This window comes from Nannospalax galili, unplaced genomic scaffold, assembly GCF_000622305.1.
Source record: "Nannospalax galili isolate Female #2095 unplaced genomic scaffold, S.galili_v1.0 scaffold1349, whole genome shotgun sequence".
NCBI classification, from domain to species: domain Eukaryota; kingdom Metazoa; phylum Chordata; class Mammalia; order Rodentia; family Spalacidae; genus Nannospalax; species Nannospalax galili.
Window position 1 is genome coordinate 878,672 of NW_008359755.1, and position 20,011 is coordinate 898,682.

General features: G+C 45.7%; 1 pseudogene; it reads left to right on the forward strand.

The window, feature by feature from the left end:
- The first annotated feature begins 316 nt into the window (after positions 1 to 316).
- LOC103726189 overlaps positions 317 to 20,011 on the forward strand; it is a 29,491-nt pseudogene continuing 9,796 nt past the window's right edge.

Consider the following 20,011-nt stretch of genomic DNA (forward strand, 5'->3'; position numbering starts at 1 on the left):
TGGAGGCAGGAGCTGGAGCACAGGCCATGGAGGAACGCTGCTTACAGGCTTGCTCTCTTTGCCCCTGCTCAGCCTGCTTTCTTATGGAGCACAGGCCCACCTGCCCAGGGGTGGCACCACCCACAGTGGGCTGGGCCCTCCCACATCACTCATCAAGAAGATGCCCTTCAGACATGGCCACAGGCCAGTCCAATAGAGGCAATTTCCCGATTGAGGCTCCCTCAACCCAGGTGTGTCAAGTTGACACTAAAGCTATCCAGCACACAGCTGATGGCCACTGCCCTGAAGGCACCTCCAAAGTAGATGGCAGACTCCAATGGGGCCCAACAACTGCCGCCAGGACCGTTTCGGTTGCGAACATACAAGCCATTGGGCAAAGCTGTGCCCCAATCCACGACCACCTCCTGGACCCTGCCCTCAGTGTGAGCAGCAGGGTCACTGGAAGGTCAGTTGTCCTTCTTTGCCATGCCAAGGCAGGCTGATCACCTCCCTGACACTGCCTAATTTACAGGGATGCATGGACAATCTTCTGGGCCTGGCAGGAAAAGACTGAAGTGGCCCTAGCTCCTTGGCCCCTCCTCAATGACCATCACCATGGAGGAGCCCAGGGTAATGGTCACTGTGGCAGGTAAGACCATTTTATTTGTCATAGATATGGAGGCCACTTGGTCAGTCCTCCCTTCCTACTCTGGTTAACTTTTTCCCTCACAGACCTCCATGGTGGGGGTCGACGGGAAGCCCCACACCCCTAGAACAGTAAGACCCAAACGATGTATATTTTGGGAGACTCCCCTGACTCACTCCATTTTAGTCATGCCCTCCTGCCTGGCCCCTCTGCTTGGTAGGGACCTTATGCAAAAACTCTCTCTTTCCCTCTCCTTCCTCCTTTCATAGCCTTTCTTCTCACACCCATAGCTCCAACCCCCAAAACTAAGACCTGGCCACACCTGGCATCCGAGGTCAACCCCAAGGTCTGGGACACCTCTGCTCTGGGACTGGCCTCCCACCACTCTCCTATTTGTATCACCTTAAAAGATGCCTTTACATTCCCTAGCAGGACTCAATATCCCATCTTGCTCAAACACTGCCAGGGACTTAAGCCTATAATTCAAAAACTCATGAAGCCCCATTTCCTCAAACCCACTCACTCCCTTTATAACATTCCTATCTTTCCTGTCCTCAAACCTGATGGATCCTACCATTTGGTCCAACACCTCCACCTCATATATACAGCTGTAGTTCCAATTAACCCAGTCGTTTCTAATCCCTATACTCTACTCTCTTACATGTCCTTCTTGACTACACACTTTACTGTTCTGTACCTTAAGGGTGCTTTTTTCTCAATCCCCTTACATCCTGATTCCTATGACTTCTTGCATTTACCTGGGAAGACCCTGACTCCAGGACAGTCTCCCAATTAATATGGACTGTTTTGCCCTAGGGATTCCAGGATTGCCCTCACCTTTCTGGCCAGGCCTTAGCCTGTGACTTAATTGCCCTAGATCTTAGTCCTTCTACAATTCTGCTTCTACAGTTCTACAGTCCTTCTCCTCTGCTCTCCATCCCTTCCTCTTTCCCAGACTCATACAATCAAATTCCTCAACTTCTTAGGAGATAAGGGGTATAGGGTATCCCCAGCCAAGGCACAACTTTCCCTTTCTCAGGTCAAATACCTGGGGTTTTTCCTCACCCCTGCATCCCGCCACCTAACTATAGATAGAACAAATTATCTAAGGTCCCTAAAACCTCCCCACAGCCAAGGAAAAGAACCAGTCCTTCCTGAGTGTGGCCAGATACTTGCACACCTGGATCCCCAACTTTGCCTTCCTTTCTAAACCCCTCTATGAGGACTGCAAAGGAAACATTCCTGAACCTGTATGGCCCCTGGGGGCCTTCCATGTCATCTGGAAGGCTTTCCTGGAGGCACTGGCACTGGCCCTTCCTGATTTGGGTTCTCTGTTCCTTCTGTACATAACTGAAAACAAAAGGACTGGCACTGGGGGCCTTGGGGCAGATGAAGGGACCCACTTTTGCTCCCACAGCCTACCTCTCAAGACAACTGGATACCACCATCCGAGGGTGGCAGCCTCGTCTCCATGCTTTGGCTGCCACAACCCTCTTGGTCCAGGAGGGACTCAATCTCACTCTAGGTCAGCCCATTTCTGTTCTCCCCCATCCCCATTGCCTTAAGGACCTAACTCACTTGTCTCTTGCTGTTCTTGCCCCCTCTAAATTACAGCTCTTCCATGCCGCTTTCTTTGAGAACCCTTCACTCTCCCTGGGCTCATGCCTCCCCACAACCCTGCCTCTCTCCTCCCGTGTGCCACACCGCTCACTCTCTCATGCTTAGAAACTCTTCAGGAACTTTCCTACCAAGATCCCTTGATTTCCCTAGAAGCCCTACCTGACTAAACCCTGACCTGGTTTGTAGACGGCAATTCAACTCTCACTCCAACAGGGTCCTGACGTGTGGGGTACACCATAGTGTCCCTCATGGACAGCATTGAATCTGGACCGTTGCCACCTGGGACTACTCACAGAGAGCAGAACTTATAGCACTTTCCAGGGCTCTGACCCTGACCAAGAACCAGAGAGTCAATATTTTCACGAATTCTAATTGTGCCTTCCATGTACTTCATCACCATGCCTAAGTGTGGAAGGAAAGGGGCCTCCTTACCACCAAAGGAACCCCCATTACCAATGGCCTTTTAATTCTCAAGCTCCTAGAGGCTTCTAGCCAAGGCAGCTGTAATCCATTGTAAGGAACATCAAACTTACTGATCCTATAGCCAGAGGTAATGACTTGGCAGACTGGACAGCTAGGGAAGGCAGCAAGGTCCATTACCCTGCTGGTGGCCTGCTGCAGCCCAAAAATGATTTATTCCTCCTGGACTTCTGAAGAGCCATGGGCTAGTGCAGGGCATGCTGGGAAGAAGGGTGGAGTCTACCATGGGGAGAGATTGGAACAACAGGATTTGGTGCCATTCTGGAAAGCAGGGACTAGGGAGCAGGCGAGCCAGCCTGCCCTGGACCCTGTGGGGCGCTGGTGGACCTCGTGAGGACCCCGTGGACCCCTCATGGAACTCTGTGGGGAGCAAGGGACTCTAAGAAAACTCGGGTGACACCTGCTATTCTTGGAACTGGTGGGAATGACCCCCCCTTATTCCTCCCAACAAAACAAGGGTCTTCTAGACATGAGGACTAACCAAGGGCCAGAAGGGTGATTGATCTTAAAGGATAACTATTGCCTACCTGAGGGACAAGTCTCCTGTATTTTAGCCCACTTACATAATGTCTTCCATGTTGGGGCCCTCCCACTTTACAAATTGTTGAAACCCTCTCATCCACTTCCCTAAGCTTTTCCTCCTCCTCACAGAAGTCACCAGATCATGCCTCACCTGCACCGCTATCTCCCCTCAGGGTGGGGGTTGCCCACCCCCCTCTTTTAAACCTCATCAGCATAGGGGGACTCTTCCAGAGGTCTATTGGTAAGTAGATTTCACCCACATGCCAGCCTGTAAAAAAATTCAAATACCTCCTAGTCGTGGTAGACACCTTTTCAGGATGTGTGGAAGCCTTTCCCACCATGGGAGAGACATAAGATATAGTAGCCACCAGCCTAATCCAGAACATTCTCTCCCGCGATGGTCTTCCTCTTACCCTCCAATCAGATAACGGCCCAGCCTTTGTCTCTAAGGTGACACAGGCAGTATCTCATTCCCTGGGAATAGCCTGGAGACTACATATCCCCTACCACCCCCAGTCATCAGGCAAGGTAGAATGGGTGAACTCCCTCCTCAGGGATCATCTTACTGAACTCACCCTGGAATTACATCAATCCTGGGTCACTCTCCTACCTCTTGCCCTAACCAGGCTACAAACTATCCCACAGGCCCCCTCCTTCCTAAGTCCTTTCGAACTTATGTGTGGTAGACCTTTCTTCCTCAATGACTTGCCACTTCAACACTCCTCCCCCTTTCATGACTGCATACTTGCCTTCCTCCTTTTAAGAAAACGCCTCAGGGAACATGCTGACCGGGTTATCCTGCAGGTGTCTAAGGACCAGATCCTGAATGCCCTCCAACTGGGAGATTACGCCTACCTCAGGTCTAGCTCCCAGAAAGGACTAAAGGAAATCCTTCAGCCTCATTGGACTGGCCCTCATCTCGTGATCCTGTGTACTCCAACATCAGCCAAACTCCTTGGATAGCCAGGCTGGATTCACCTCTCCAAACTAAAGCCTGCCTGGGAACACAGCAAGTACTGGCCCCCTTAAACTAAAAATCTCAAGAGTTCCCTCCCTGGCCTCTATTCAAGAATCAACACTTGTCCTTTTGTACTCTGCGCTAGTGCCCTAGCCCTCGTGACTCACACTTCTTTCATTTGTTCAGTTCCTCCCTACTCTTTTAAGTTTGAAATATGGAAAATTAATAACGAAAACCAGGAAACCCAACTCCTCGGTTCCTCGGTATGTCCACTCTTCATGCAGGACTGTCTCCCTAACCTTCAACCTGGAAAACTCTCACCACCCCAGGTTCCTATGTTTCATAGAGGACCAAGCAAGTAATGACTGCAAGGACCCAGGCTGGGAGATAAGAGACCTCTAGGAGCTTGAGAATTAATGGGCCATTAGTAATGGGGGTTCCCTTGGTGGTAAGGAGACCCCTTTCCTTCCACGCTGAGGCATGATGATGAAGTATGTGGAAAGTATACTTAGAATCTGTGAAAATATTGACTTTCTGGTTCCTGGTCAGGGTCAGGGCCCTGGTGAGTGCTGAAAGTTCTGCCTTTTGTGATGTGGTTCCAGGTGCTAATGGTCCAGACTTGATGATGTCTGTGAAGGACACTATGGCACACCCCACCCTGTGGGACCCTGTTGTTGGGATGAGGGTCGAACTGCCATCTACAAACCAGGTGAGGGTCGAGTTGGGTAAGGGTTCAAGAGAAGTGAAAGGATCTTGGTAAGAGAGTTCCTGGAGTGTTTCTAGGCATGAGTGAGTGAGTAGCATGGCTGAGGGAAGGAGGGAGGCAAGGTTGAGAGGGGGGCATGAGTCCAGGGTGAGTGAGGGGTTTTGGGGAAAAGTAGTGTGGAAGAGCTGCAGCTTGGAGGGGACAAGAGCAGTGAGAGATGAGTAAATGAGTAGGTCCTTAAGGCGGTGCAGGGAGAAAACAGGGATGGGCTGACCCAGAGTGAGCTTGAGTCCCTCCTGCTGTGCTCTGCTGCAGCCAGAGCACAGAGGCAAAGCTGCCACCCTCAGACTGTGGTGTCCAGTTGTTTTGAGAGATAGGCTACGGGGACAAAAGTAGATCCCTTCATCTGTCCCCAAACCCCCAGGGCTAACCCCTTGTTCTCAGTTACATACAAAAGGATGGGGGAACCTAGGTCAGAAGAGCCAAGGCCAGTGCCTCCAGAAGGGCCTTCCAGATTGCATGGAAAGCCACTGTTACTGGCCCCTGAGGCTCAACAGGTTCAGATGAATTTCCTTTGGAGGCCTCATAGAGAGATTTTGCAAGGAGGGCAAAGTTAGGGATTCAGCAGGTATTCTGCTATGCCTTGGAAGGACAGGATTTCTTCCTTGGTAGCAGGAGGTTTCAAAGACCTTAGATCGTTTGTCCTATCTACAGTTACGTGACAGGAAGTGGGGGTGAGGAGGAAACCCAGGTGTTTGACCTATGGAAGGGAAAGTTGTGCCTTAGCTGGGGATACCATATATCCCTTATTGTCTAAGAAACTGCGAAGTTTGATTGTATGGGCCTGGGAGAGTGAAAGAGGCAGAGAACAAAGAAGGAGATCATCTACATAGTGTAGGACTGTAGAAGAGCTAAAGTCCAACGTGGTTAGGTCACAGGCTAGGGCTTGTCCATAAAGATGGGGGCTATCCCAGAATCCCTGAGGCAGGACAGCCCAGGTTAGTTGGGAAGCCACCCCAGAATCAGGGTCCTTCCAGGTAAATGCAAAAAAGGTCATAGGAGTCAGGGTGTAGGGGGATGGAGTAAAAGCATCCTTAAGGTCTAAGACAGTAAAGTGGGTGGCTGAGGAAGGATATGTGTGAGAGTAAAGTGTAGGGACTGGGTACAACTGGATGAATGGGTACCATAGCTGTGTTTATGAGGCAAAGGTCCTGGACTAGGTGATAAGACCCGTCTTGTTTAAAAACAGGGAGAATAGGGGTATTATAGGGAGAGTGGGTGGGTCTGAGGAGGTGGGCCTTCAGGAGCCTCTTGATTATGGGTTCGAGTCCCTGTTTAAGAGCAATAAGGTATTGGGTTCTAGAAGGTACATAAAGGGGTCTTTCAAGGCAATACAAACAGGGGTGTGGTGGGAGGCCAGCTCAAGGGTGGAGGTGTCCAAAACCTTGGGATTAACCTCAGACACTGGGAGCAGCCAGGCCCCAATCCTAGGAGGAGGAGCTATGGGTGAGAGGAGAAAGGCTGTGGAAGGGGGGAAGGAGAAGGAGAGATTTTGAATAAGGTCTCTATGAAGTAAAGGGGCCGGGCAGGAGGGCATGACCAAAAAGGAGTGGATTAAGGGGGTTTCCCAGAATACACAAGATAGGGGTCCTGTTGTCTTACACTCCCACCACGGAGATCTGTGAGGAAAAAATCTTACCAGAGTAGGAAGGACAGACCATGTATCCCCCAAGACTATGACAAATAAATGGTCTTACCTGCCACTGTGGCTCCTCCATGGTGACTGCCAGCGAGGAGGTGGGGGCCGAGGAGCCAGAGCCTTGTCAGTCTTCAGCTGCCAGGCGCAGGAGATCATTCACAGACTCCTGTGAAGCAGGTGGGGTCAGGGAGGTGGTTGGCTTACCTTGGCGTGGCAAAGAAGGACATTCAACCTTCTAGTGACTTCACTGCCAGAACTGAGGACAGGGTCCCAGGAGGTGGTCGTGGATTGAGGCATAGCTTTGCCAAATGCCTGGTGTATCCACATCTGAAGCAGAGTCCTGGTGGCCCGTGTGGGGAACCATTGGTGTCCATAGTCTTCTTTGGAGGAGGCTTCAGGGCTGCAGCTGTCAGCTGGTATTTTTGTCTACACAGGGTAATCTTGTCTCCCCTTTTCCTGATCCTCTCAGTTGTTAAATACTTTAAATGCCAGTTCCAACAGATCACCCAGAGGGGTTTCGAGTCCCTCTTTAAGTGTTTAAGTTTTTTTCCTAATATTGAGGGCTGACTGTGAGATAAAGTGATGGTTGAGCATAAATTGGCCATCTCTAGATTCAGGATCGTACCTTGTGTACTGAACTAGTGCCTCAGTTAGTCTGGCTAGGAATTGGGCCCAGTTTTCGGTGGGGTTCTGGGTAATCTCTTTCATCTTGTCAAAATTAACAACCTTGGGGGGAGAAGGCTTCTGGAGGCCTGCCAAAATATAGGTGACCATGTGGTCTCTGGAAACCCTTCCTGGCGATGGGCCAACCTGTCCCTCTGGTAGAGGCTGATAATTCCACCCAGGGTCTTGTTGGGGAACAACCATAGTCCTGATAGGGCAGGCTGGGTTAGTCAAATGGAGCTTTTTGGCATATTCCTGAGCAGCTGTCCAAACCCTATCCCTTTCATCTGGGGTGAGGGTAGACTGGAGGATCACAAAAATGTCATGCCAGGTTAGATCATAACTGAGGGTCAAGTATCTGAACTCCTTAATAAAATGAGTTGGATTGATGGTAAAAGATCCTACCTTATACTCGATCTGAGAGAGATCACTAAGGGAGAAAGGGACATGGACTTTGATGTCCACCTACACCCCTGCCACCTCCCTGAGAGGAAAGACACTGTCAGGAGGTTGGGGTTGGGGCTGTGAGTGAGAGTGGGCGTGGTGAGAAATGGGAGAGGGGGAGGGGTCACTGAGTGGCCAGGAAGGGCCCTTCTCTGGAGGGTTGGAGTGTCTTCCACATCACTGGGAGTTCTGGGATCCCATCAGTCTAGGGAGGGGCAGGAGTGGATGGACCTCGTAGTGAGGTGGTGGGGGACCAAAAGGAGAATTGTGGGAAGAGGAGGGAAGGTTGCAGATACTTTTGATGAGGGCCCTCTGGAAGGATTTGGGTAAAGGTAGAGGTGTGGGGCCGGGGTGCAGGGGAAGACAGAGGCGGTAGTGGCTAGGAGGAAAGAGGGGGAGGCAGTGGTCCTCTAGGGGCCGTTCATCTTCTAGCTCAGGGTCGAAGGCTGATTCGAGAGAATAAGGAGGGGGCTCAGAAGTCACTGGGTTTCTCAGAGTGGTCTTAGCAGGGAGGACCTGGTGCGTGTGGCAGGAAGCACAGAGAAAGGGTCTTGCACGGAGGGCAAAGAAGACTTGGACATAAGGGAGTTCAGACCATTTGCCATTATGCTGGCAGAAGTTGCCTAAATCTCTTAAGATACTGAAGTCTAAGGTTCTGGTTTCTAGCCAGATTGAACCATTGTCTAATTTATACTGAGGCCAGACAGTGGTACAGAAGAATTTGAGGCATTTTGGCCTAACTGTGCTGAAGAGCCTGAACACCTTGAGGGACTGAAGGAGACAGGCAAGGGGGCGAGGTCAGTAGATTTAGGTTGAGAGGTACCCGTGGTTGGCTAGATAAACAGCAAAGAGAAAGTGAAAAAGAACTTGAGTGAGTAGACACAAACAGTGAAGATTTTTTCACCAAGGGAGGTGGAATCTGGGATAGTGACCAAAATCCCAGGAAGGAGAGCTAGGGCTATAAGGAAGAGGAGAGGAGTGAGAAGAAGGATAGAGAGACACGGACTGTGAGACATGCCAGGTAAGTGAGTGCAGGACTGCTGTCCAGAGGGGCATCCCCCAAGTGGAGGGAGGCCTGAGAAGCAAAGTGTCCCAAGTCCTGCAACTAGGGAGGGGAAAGTACATGAGACTTTCTGACACGCTGGTGCATTTTTATAAGGCTCAGGAATTCTTTTGGAAGTGTGGCACATTAAAGAGAAGAAGGAGGGAGAGAGAGAGAGGGAGGGAGGGAGCAAGGGAGACACACTGAGAGAGAGAGAGAGAGAGAGAGAGAGAGAGAGAGAGAGAGAGAGAGAGAGAGAGAAGTGGCAGAGAGGGAGAGAAAGTGAGATCCCGGAGTCACGGCACCAAAAGGCTTACACAGGCCCCTAATAATGGCTGTGCTCCTTTGTGAGGGCCAGTCACTGGATCCAAGGAACTCTAGGAGAAAGGACTTGAGTGTGATGGGCAGGCAGGTCCACTGGCCAGGTGGCTTGGGAAAACACAGTAACTATGCCAGCAGCTCAGTGGTCGCAGAGACCAGTGTGATTCAGTCGCCTTACGCTCGGTCTGGGAATGACCTTGGAGTGAATTGAAAGGAAAAAGAGAATCTAGGAGAGAAGTTGGAGAGGGAGGGGGGCAAGAGAGAAAGATGGGGAGAAAGGTGGAGGGAGTGGAGGTACCTCAGGGCCGAATCAGTGGTCAGTGCAGGAGCTGATAGCTGGTGGCTGGTCCAGCTGGAGCCCTCCAAGAACAGCAATCCAAGTCACAGTACCAAGAACGTTAGATAAATCGGCCGAGGGTCATAGCAGGAAAAACACAGGAGGGCTCTGGCAAAGTAAAGTTTATTGGGAGGTCACAGGACGTTGTCATTCAGCTCAGGAGTGAAACCAACCAGCAAGTTAGTGGCTGCTGTGCAGAAGTCCTTATAGGGGGTTTGAGAACTCGGAAGGCAGCAAAGAAATTTTACATTTTGGGAGTAGGGAAGGCATGGTATGTGCATTGTGAAACTTATTGGGGAAAACATCTTGGGCTGAAAACAACCCTTGTGGTTACTGTGTCCTAGGTCATGAGTGCATGGGACTTGTTTATCTGTGTGCAGATGGTCAGCGGTCACACTGACTCAGTTCCTGCTTTTTCATGGGGGCTTGTAGAATCGGGATCAGTTGCCCTCAGCCCGAACTCTATCAAAAATATCCTGACAAAAGAAGCTCAAGGGAAAAAGGATTTATTTCAGCTCAGAGTTCAAGGGTACAGTCCACAGTGGCAAGAAAGTCAAGGCAACAGGAGCTTAAACAGTTGGTCACATCACATCCAGAACCAGGAAACAGATCAATGTATGTTTGCACTCAAGTAGCTTTCTCCTTTTAATACAGTCCAGGAAAAGTGGGTGCTGCCTATTTTTAGTGTAGACCTTCCCACCTCAATTATCCTAATCAACATAGTCCCTCATAGGCATGCACAGAGGCTAATACTTCACAAGCCTGTCTCCTTGGTGATTCCAAATCTTGTTGACAACACTATCACACTGGTGAAGAGTTTTTCTCAAAGTCAGTCTATAAAGATTGGAATAAATCCCTACTTCAAGTTGATGCAGATATCAACTCACAGCCACAAAAATCAAGAGCAATTCTAGAAGCACCATCAACAAATAAAGCATCAGTAACCTAAAGAAATAGAGATGTAAAGGGTGTGGTGGAGGCAGGCAGATCTCTGTGAATTCAAGGCCAGCCTGGTCTACATAGTAAGTTCCAGGACAGCTGGGGTTATAGCTGGTCTCAAAGAAACCAAAAAAAAAATGTATGTGTGATGTAAAAAAAAAAAAAAAAAAAAAAAAAAAAAAAGAAAAGAAAAAGAAAAAAAAGAGAGTGAACTGCCTGACAAAGAATTAAAAACTAATCATTTTTAAAAAGCTTAGTAACCTTCAAAAATATAAAAAATACATATTTAAAAACTCAAAGAAATCAGGGTAACAATAACTGACCAAAATCATACGTTTAACAAAAATATTGAAATTACACATGTATATGCTGGTGCAGCTGAGAAGTATGCAGGACCAGCCTGCAGCCTGAGCCGGAAGTGAGAGCAGCATTCCTTATCCTAATCCCTTGACCTGTTTTGACAACAAGAAAGCCCTCAGTGTTGCCAAGTTTAAAATCAGTATCTGGAGTAAGGGGCATGGCTATCTTGACTTTTTCCATGGTTAAATACAAGATAAATGACTTCATATATCAAGTTGCATCTCTCTTATTTGAAAGCAAATTTTTAAGATTCATTTTATTTTCTGAATCTAAAATAATTTTATTTTCAGGATAGAGAATCTTGACGAAGTGCAAGAAAAAATTTAAGAAGTAGATAGTAGAGGCTGGAGAGATGGCTCAGTGGTCAAGGGCAATGGCTGTTTTTTCAGAGGACTTGGGTTTGGTTCCCCGTGGTGGTGAATAGTGGTCCTTGAGTCCAGTTCCAGGAGATCCAGCACCCTCTTCTGGCCTCTGTGAGCATTGCATTACATGAATGTACTTACATATATGTAGTCAAAACACCCATACACATAAAATACAAATAAATTTAAAAAGTAAACAGTACTACTACTGCATAGTTTAAAGCATATTATAGCACTGTGTAATTTATTGACTCTCTCAGAACAGTCTGGAGCTACAGACATAAGAAATGGTTCAGTCTTAGGTAAAATCAAGTGTGATTCTTCCCCCTGTGGAGTCAGCTGTAACTCACATACTCGTCCTTCCTGTGACCATGTTCTGACCTAAATTCTGTGGTCACACCACCCATTCCTGAAGGTGGCAATTACCTTCTCCTCGAAAACTACAGAACTGACTCAGCATTCAGAAAAGTTCCTTCCTGTCTAGCATTGTTTTCAATCATGTGTGTTCTTTCAGGAAGCCACCTCTACCTTCCCCACAAGGGAGTTTTGATTAATTTCTTCTGTTTGTTTTACACAATAAAGCCCCAAATTCAATGACTCTTTTACAAGCAGAATGGCCTCAGGGTGTGTGTCTAAAGTCAACCCAATTCTGCAGCATGCTAATTTTCTCCCTCCCAGACCACTAGGGTCTCTTCCTACATTCTTTTTAAAAAAATATTTTATTTCTCAAAAAGACAAAAAAAAATCTATTATTTTTATTTTATGTGTATGAGTGTATTGCCTGTATGTATGTGAGCGTACCTGTGTCATGCAATGCCGCAGAGGTCAGAAGAGGGCGTCGGATTCCCCTAAACTGCAGTTAGGATGGTTGTTAGCCACCATGTGGGTGCTGGGAATCAACCTGGGTCTTTTGCAAGAGCAGCCAGTGCTCTTAACCAGAGCCAACTCTCGTGCCCTCTAACAGCACATTTCCAAATCCCTGTGCTGATTTGGCCTGTATTTATATAGGGTCAGGTATCACGTGATAAGACAAAGTTAGTAGACTGTCTTACTTTCATGTCCGTTGCTGGGATAAAATACCATGAGAAAAGCAACTTAAGGGGGAAAGCATTTATTTTTAGTTTACAGCTCCAGGGACAGAGATACAGTCCATGGATGGGAATCATGGTGGCGTGAGTATGAATTCAGCCCTTTACATGGCTTTGGCAGTTTGGAAACAGAAAAAGGAAGCAGGGCCAGCCTATAAAAGCTGGAAGATTGCTCAGAGGTTAAGAACACTGGCTGTTCTTGCAGGAGACCCGGGTTCGAATCCCAGCACCCACATGGCAGCTAACAACTGTCCGTAGCTCCAGGTCCAGGGGATCTGACAGCCTCTTCTGTCCTCCGCAGGCATTGCACGACATGGGCTCACTTACCTACACGCAGGCGATGCACGCGTACACATGAAATAAAAATAATAAATAAAATATTTTTTAAAAAACTTCGAAATTCACCTCCATCAAGGCTCTACCTCCTAAAGGTTCCATAATCTTCTCAAGTCACATCACCAGCTTGGGGACCAAGTATTCAAATACATGAGGCTACACGACGCACATTTCCCATTCAAACCACAACAGAGACATTGCTTTAAATAAGCTGCTCGTAACCAGTATCAGATTTCCCAAGTGAATACTATTAGATTAGAGATCCTTTAACAGCCATGCTTTCTCTCTCCCGGAACCAGGTCATGCCTCCTGGACAGAGTTGAGAAGTAAAGCCATGCTGTGGTCTTGCAGTCCTTCCCTCCCCCATGCAGCTACAGGAGACCTTTATGATCCCGCCTAGTGATACAGGGGGAAATCAGGGTCCCTTCTTAGAGCTCTTGGTCTCAATAAAATAATTTAAGAATAGACTCAAATGTAAGCTAATGTACTAATTTTATTAGTGTTCAAAAGAAAAACATCTAGGGCAGGCAAGCTGGAAATCTTAGCAGGTGCCCAGAGAAGAATGGAGGGGAGGAGAGAAAAAAGCCATGAGGTGTGAGCAGGCATGGCGATCAGACACCTGCAGGCTTGCAGCCACACAGTGGGAAGGAGTCAGGAAACCCAAAATACTGGGGAAGCCCAAAGTGTTAGGGAAAGCCTGCTTAAAGCAGGGATAGAAAGAAGAAAGAAGAGGTCATGCTTTTCTGAAGAATTCAGAAAACAGGCAGACTTAAGCTACACATCTGTGGCCCAGTAAGCTACTCTGCCACGGTGGAGAGTCCAGGCAGGAAAAAGGACATGATCTCATAAAAGCAGTAATCATGCCTCCCTCTTTAGTGTGACTTGTGCTGAGCCTGCCTTCCTAGGGGTCCCATGGCCAGGTGACTTACCTGGGCTATTTGGAATGTTAGGTCTCCACCCAGGCCCAGAGATTCTATTCTCTTGACCAGAAAGACTTTTTTCCTTTAAAAAATATTTTTATTGATTCTTTGAGAATTTCATATGATGTACTTTGATCATATTCAGACCCCTCCCCCATCTCTATCCCCACCTTGCAGTTCCCACCCACTTCATGTCCTATATATTTTTAAAGGCCTATCCAGTCTAATTTATGTTTCATGAATGCAGTTAAGTGTGGGTTCATCCCCTAGATCCTGGTTAACTTACCCGCCACCATACCCTTAAAGAAAGCTGACTCTCCCTTTTCCAGCAGCAAGTCATTGCCTCAGCTTCTTGGCTACTTGCTGCAGCCATGCTGTGATTTTTAACTAACTCCAGCCATGCTGTGATTTTTAACTCCAGCCATGCTGTGATTTTTAACTTGACGAGGTCTTGTGCATGCTGTCACAAGTACTGTGGGTCCGTTCATGGGTACAACTGACCTATTGTGTCAAGACAACACAGTTCATTGTATTCATCCACCACCTCTGACTCTCACAATATTTTAGCCTTCTCTTCCACAATGATCCCTGAGCCTTGGGAGGAGATGGTGTGATATTGGTGTCCCATTTAGGGCTGACCACTCCACATTGACCAGTTGTGGATCTCACTGAAAGAAGCTTCTCTAGTCAGAGTGGAGAGAGGCACTATGGCTATAACAAGTCATTAGAACTCAGTTTAGGGGCTGGAGAGATGGCTCAGTGGTTAAGAACACTGACTGTTCTTGCAGAAGACCCGAGTTCAAATCCCAGCACCCACATGGCAGATAACAACTGTCCGTAACTCCAGTTTCTGGGGGTCCAATAGCCTCTTTTGTCCTCCATGGGCTTTGCATGACATGGGTGTACTTACCTACATGCAGGCAATACACGCATACACATAAAATAAAAATAATAAATAAAATAAGATTGTCCATAACTCCAGTCCCAGGGGATCCAACAGCCTCTTCTGACCTCTGCAGGCATTGCACGACACGGGTGAACTTACCCACATGCAGGCAATACACCCATACACATAATAATAAATAAAATAAAATTTAAAAAAAAAGAAGTCAATTTAGTACTATGTCCATTTAGCAGATTGCTAGTAGCAGGTTCTCCCTTATGGCCTGTGACCTGTCTAGTCACAGGTTCTTGGCCCTGATTACAATGCCAGATATTGGTTTCATCTTGTGAATCAGGCCTTAAATCCACTAATAAAGTTCTTGGTTACTCACATAACCTTTGTGCCACTACTGCACCAGTGGGCATGTCTTGCCAGGCCAGTCATTATTGTAGCTCTCAGGGCTCACAGCTCTCAGGGAAGGTTGGTGATCACTTGTCTCTTCTCGTATAGTGCATAGCACTTTCCAGCACTATGAAAGCTAGCCAGTAGAGATGGAGCGTCAAGGTCTGTATCCGTTTGATTTCTCCATGTTTGTTCTATGACACACATATGTAATGTCTTCAGCCTCGCTTCCTTTTGTTTGTTTTTGGATCTTAGCCTTCTGACTAAGGAAAGATGAGATCTCAAAGTAGTGTTAATTTGCATTGCCTTGACGACTAAAGAAGTTGAACATTAAAAAAACATACTTCAACCACTTAAGTTTCATCTTTTGAGAACTCACTGTTTAATACCTTGCCTCAATTTTTAATTGGGCTGTTCTTGTTTTTTTTTGTTTTTTTTTTTTTTTTTGATGTTTAGTTCTTTGCACATTCTAGACACTGACCCTTGGTCAAATGTATAGCTGGTAAAGATTATTTTCACATTCTGTGGGCTACCTCTTCACTTTAAAGATAATGTCTTTTTCCCATTTGTCATTGTTGAGGTTTAAAAAGTACTGGGGCTGGAGAAATGGCTCAGTACTTAAGAGCACTGGCTGTTCTTGCAGAGGACTTGGGTTTGATTCCCAGCACCCATATGGCAGCCAACGACCAACTCCAGTTCCAGGAGCATCCAACACCCTATTCTGACCTCTGCAGACACTGCACAACACAGGTGCACTTACACACGTGCAGGCAATACACTCATACACATAAAATAATAAATAAAATATTTTTTAAATAAAAAAATATTTTATCTTTGTGTGTTTTGCCAACAGGTATGAAACACACCCAAGTGTGCAATGCCCTTGGAGGCCAGAGAGAGTGTTGGATCCCTGGAACTAGAATTACTGACAGTTGTTAGCTGCCATGTGAGTTCTGGGAACCAAACCCAAATCCTCTGCATGGGGAGTCAGTGCTAATTGCTGAGCCACCACTCCAGGCCCTCAGTTGTTGGTGTTAATGCTTGTGCTATGGGGGCCCACCTCAGAAAGCCCTTTCTTGTGTCTGTAAGTTTCAGTGTATTTTATACTTTCTCCTCCATCAGATTCAGGGCATCAGATCTTATCGTTCTTGATTCATCTGGAGTTGAGTTTTGTGCAGGATGAGAAATAGAGCTCTATTTCGTTCTTCTACAAGTAACTGTCCAGTTTAACCAGCAACATTTGTTGAAGATACTGTCTTTTCTCCAATGTGTGTTTCTGGCTCCTTTATCAAAAACTAGGTGGCTGTGTGTGGGCTTAATCTCGGTCCTCAATTCTATTCCATTGATCAATGGGTCTGTTTTTATGCCAGCACCAGGCTGTTTTTATTACCATAGCTCTGTACTATAATTTGAAGCCAGGGATGGTGGTGCCACCAACTGTTCTACTGTTCAGAATTATTTTGGCTATGCTTTTTTTGTGCTTCTAAATGAAGTGAGATTATTTTTTCAGTTTCTATGAAGAATTGTGTTGGCATTTTCATGGATTGTGTTGAATCTGTACATTGCTGTTTGTAGGGTGGCCATTTTCACAATATTAATCCCACCAATCCATAAGCATGGGAACTCTTTCCATCTCCTAGTATCTTCTTGAATTTCTTTCTTCAATGTCTTAAGGTTTTATTATAAAATTCACTTCATAATTAGATTTATTCCAAGATTTTTTTTAGACTATTGAGACTGGGATCATTTTCCTGGTTTCTTTCTTAGCATGCTTATTGGTGGTATATGGGAAGACTACTGATTTTTATGTTAATTTTGTATCCTGCTACTTTGCAGGATGTGTTTACCAGCTCTAGGATTTTCTGGTGGAGTCCCTAAGGCCTTTTATGAATAGAATCATATCACCTGTAAATAAGGACACTTTGACTTCTTTCTTTCCAATTTGTATCCCCTTTATCTCCTTCACTTGTCTTATTGCTTGAGCTAAAACTTGAAATACTGTATTGAACAGGAATAGAGTGGACATCCTTGTCTTGTTCCTGATTTAGTGAAAATCCTTTGAGTTTTTCTTCTCTTAGTATGATGTGGGTTTATTGTGTACTGCCTTTATTACACTGAGATGTATCCCTTGTATCCGTAGATTCTCCATGTCTTTTATCATGAGGGGATATTCGTTTTTGCCAAAGGTCTTTTCTATATCTAATGAGATGATCTTGTGGTATCTTTGCTTGAGTCTGTTTATGTGATAGATGATCTTTTTATGTATCCTTGCATTCAGTTTACAAGTATTTTATTGAGAATTTTTGTGCTTATGTTTATCAAAGAGGTTGGCCTGAGTCTTTTTTGTTGGTTCTTTGTCTGGCTTTGGTATTAGGGCAATACTAGCTCCATAAAAAGAGCTTGGAAGTGTGCCTTCCATTTCTACTTTATGGAATAATTTGAGGAGTATTGGTGTTGGTTCTTTAAAGGTCAAATAGGATTCTGCATTGTATCCATCTGGTCCTGGATTTTTTTTAGTTGGGTGATTTTTAATTAATTCTTTGATTTCATTGGCTGTTACGGGTCTGTTTACATTGTTTACCTCGTCCTGGTTTAATTTTGGTGAACCGTGTACAGAAACTAACTCATTTCTTTTAGATTTTCCAATTTACTGGAATATAGGTTTTTAAAGTATGTCCTTATGATTCTCTGAATTTCCTCAGCATGCATTGTAATGTTTCCTTTTTCATCTCTGATTTTATTAATTGGCATCCTCTCTTTCTCTTGATTAATTTGAATAAAAGTTTGCCAACCTTGTTAATCAAAGAACCGGCTCTTCATTTCATTGATTCTTCGCATTGTTTTTTTTTTTGTTGTTGTTGCAGTTGTTTGTTTCTGTTTCTATTTCATTAATTTCAGCCTTGATTTTGAGGATCTCGTCCTATCTACTCTCTTTGGGTGGTGTTTGTTTTTGTTTTTCTAACGTCTTCAGGTGCATAATTAAGTTATTAATATGAGATATCTCCAGTTTTGATGTAGGGTCTCAGTGCTCTACACGTTCTTCTTAGAACTGCCTTCGTTGTGTCCCAGAGATTTGAGTATGTCTTGTTTTCATTTTTACTCAATTGGAGGGATTTTCAGATTTCTTCCTTGATTTCTCCCGTGACCCAATTTTCATTGAGTAGTGTGATGTTTAATCTCTGAGTTTGTGTGCTTTTTCTCAGTTCTGTTATTGTTGATATTCAGTTTTATTCCTTTGTGGCCAGGTAGAATACAGGATATTATTTCAATTTTCCCAAATTTCTCCTACTTATAATTTGTAGGTTTGCTCTTTTTTAAAAAAATATTTTTATTCATTATTTTTATTTTATGTGTATGAGTGTATTGCCTGTATGTATGTGAGTGCACCCGTGTCATGTATTGCTGTGGAGGTCAGAAGAGGGTGTTGGATTTCCCTGAAACTGGAGTTAAGGACAGTTTGTAGCCATCATGTGGGTGCTGGGAATTGAGCCCAGGTCCTCTGCAAGAGCAGTCAGTGCTCTTGACCACTGAGCCATCTCTCCAGTGCCAGGTTTGATCTTTTTATAGTATCCTAGAGGTCCTGCATGTTCTGCTCTTGGGTTACTTTATATTAATGTTTTATTTGACTGAGTGATTCATTCCCTCTAACTTGGCCTTAATAACTGTGCCAGTTACGAACTCCCTTGTGAAGGTGGCCTCAAATTCAATCAGAAAGTAGTTGGTTAGTTTCATAACATTCATGCCACTACTGCACCAGTGGGCATATCTTGCCAGGCCAGTCATTACTGTAGCTTGCAGGGTTCACAGCTAGATAAGGTTGATGATTATTTTTCTCTTCCATTAATATGTATAAATGCCTTCTATTACTATGAAAGCCAGCCAGTAGGAATGAAGCTTCGAAGTCACTATCAGCTTGAAATTTTGATTAGAGGGATGGATATGATTTCAAGTTGGCAGTGACTAAGAAACATGTGATGGAACTTTTGAGCAGGTCTGTCTGGGCTGACACACAGGCCGTACAGCTTCAGCTATGTTGGGTTGTGTGGAGATGGCAGCAAGGGCAGGTGAGGTTCTGTGAAACTGCACAAAGGCTGCGTGACCTCAGCTAGGCCTGGGAGAGCGGGACGAGGACAGGAAATGCTAAGGGGGAGGGACTCGGAGGTCTGCTGGGTGCACAGCGGTGCAGGATCCAAGCTAGGCCTGGGAGCTGGGACAGCAGACAGGGAATGCTGTGGCTGGGAAACTCACTGTGGCAGGTGCACTGAGCTTTTTCTCTATTGCTACGGTAACACAAGGGCTGGCTTCTATGACTTTTGGCATGATCACATGGTATGGGATTTCCCACTTCCCAGCAAATGTATGAGTTAGGAATTCCCTTTGTCTTTTGTAACTGAAGGGTCTGTCTCTCCCTTTAGAACTCCTGTCATACCATCTGTGATGGCACTCTCTCTTAAGGAAGCTCATCCTTGAACCTGAAGCCTGTTCTTCCCCTTTTAGGGCCCCGTCTTTCAGGGCGGTGATGCTGTGACTTTCTTATAAAGCTATTCTGAAGGGTAATTTGTCTCACCTTTCTTTCTGCACACCCATAACATCTTTTATATATCTATCTAACAAATATCTTTTCTTTCTTGGCATGCCAAGAGCCCCTGAGCCAGTCTTGCTTATTGCCTCCATATCACTTTCCTGAAAGTAAATCTATATTAAGCACTGCCATGTACTAGGTCCTATATAGGAAAAGACATCAGCTGATTAACTCAGCATTTACTGTCCAATAGGATTGGAAGTCATAAATAAAGTCTAGTCCTTCATTCTACCTTATTACACCAGAGCCAGACCTACAGCCCAGTTCTTACATGCCAAATATTTGGCATTCTATCATGAATACTTAGAGCAGGGGGACAAGCTTTAGGTGTTCAGGTAAGTGAAGTGAGCTGAGCAGACATTGTGCTGAATGGGGGAGTACAGATCCCTCTAATGGCCACTCCTTTGTTTCAAGTTCTTGTACTATACTTCATCCAGCCTATTCACCCTTCACTCTATGTAGCCAAATACACTATGAATAGAAGTTTGCTCAATTTAATTTACATGTCTTAATCACAAAGCTCTACTTTAATGGGCATAGTAATTGTCTGGGAAGTGAAATATGGATTTCCAGCCTCTCCAAGGAGATTCTGAGATAAAACCTGATGTAACTGACCCACTGAAAGATGGTGTGCAGGGGACAGCACTGGACTGGTTCTTAAAACTTGGAAATTGGAGCCGGCTAGCTGAGTTCATTATGTGACTTAGACAAATCTCTTTTTT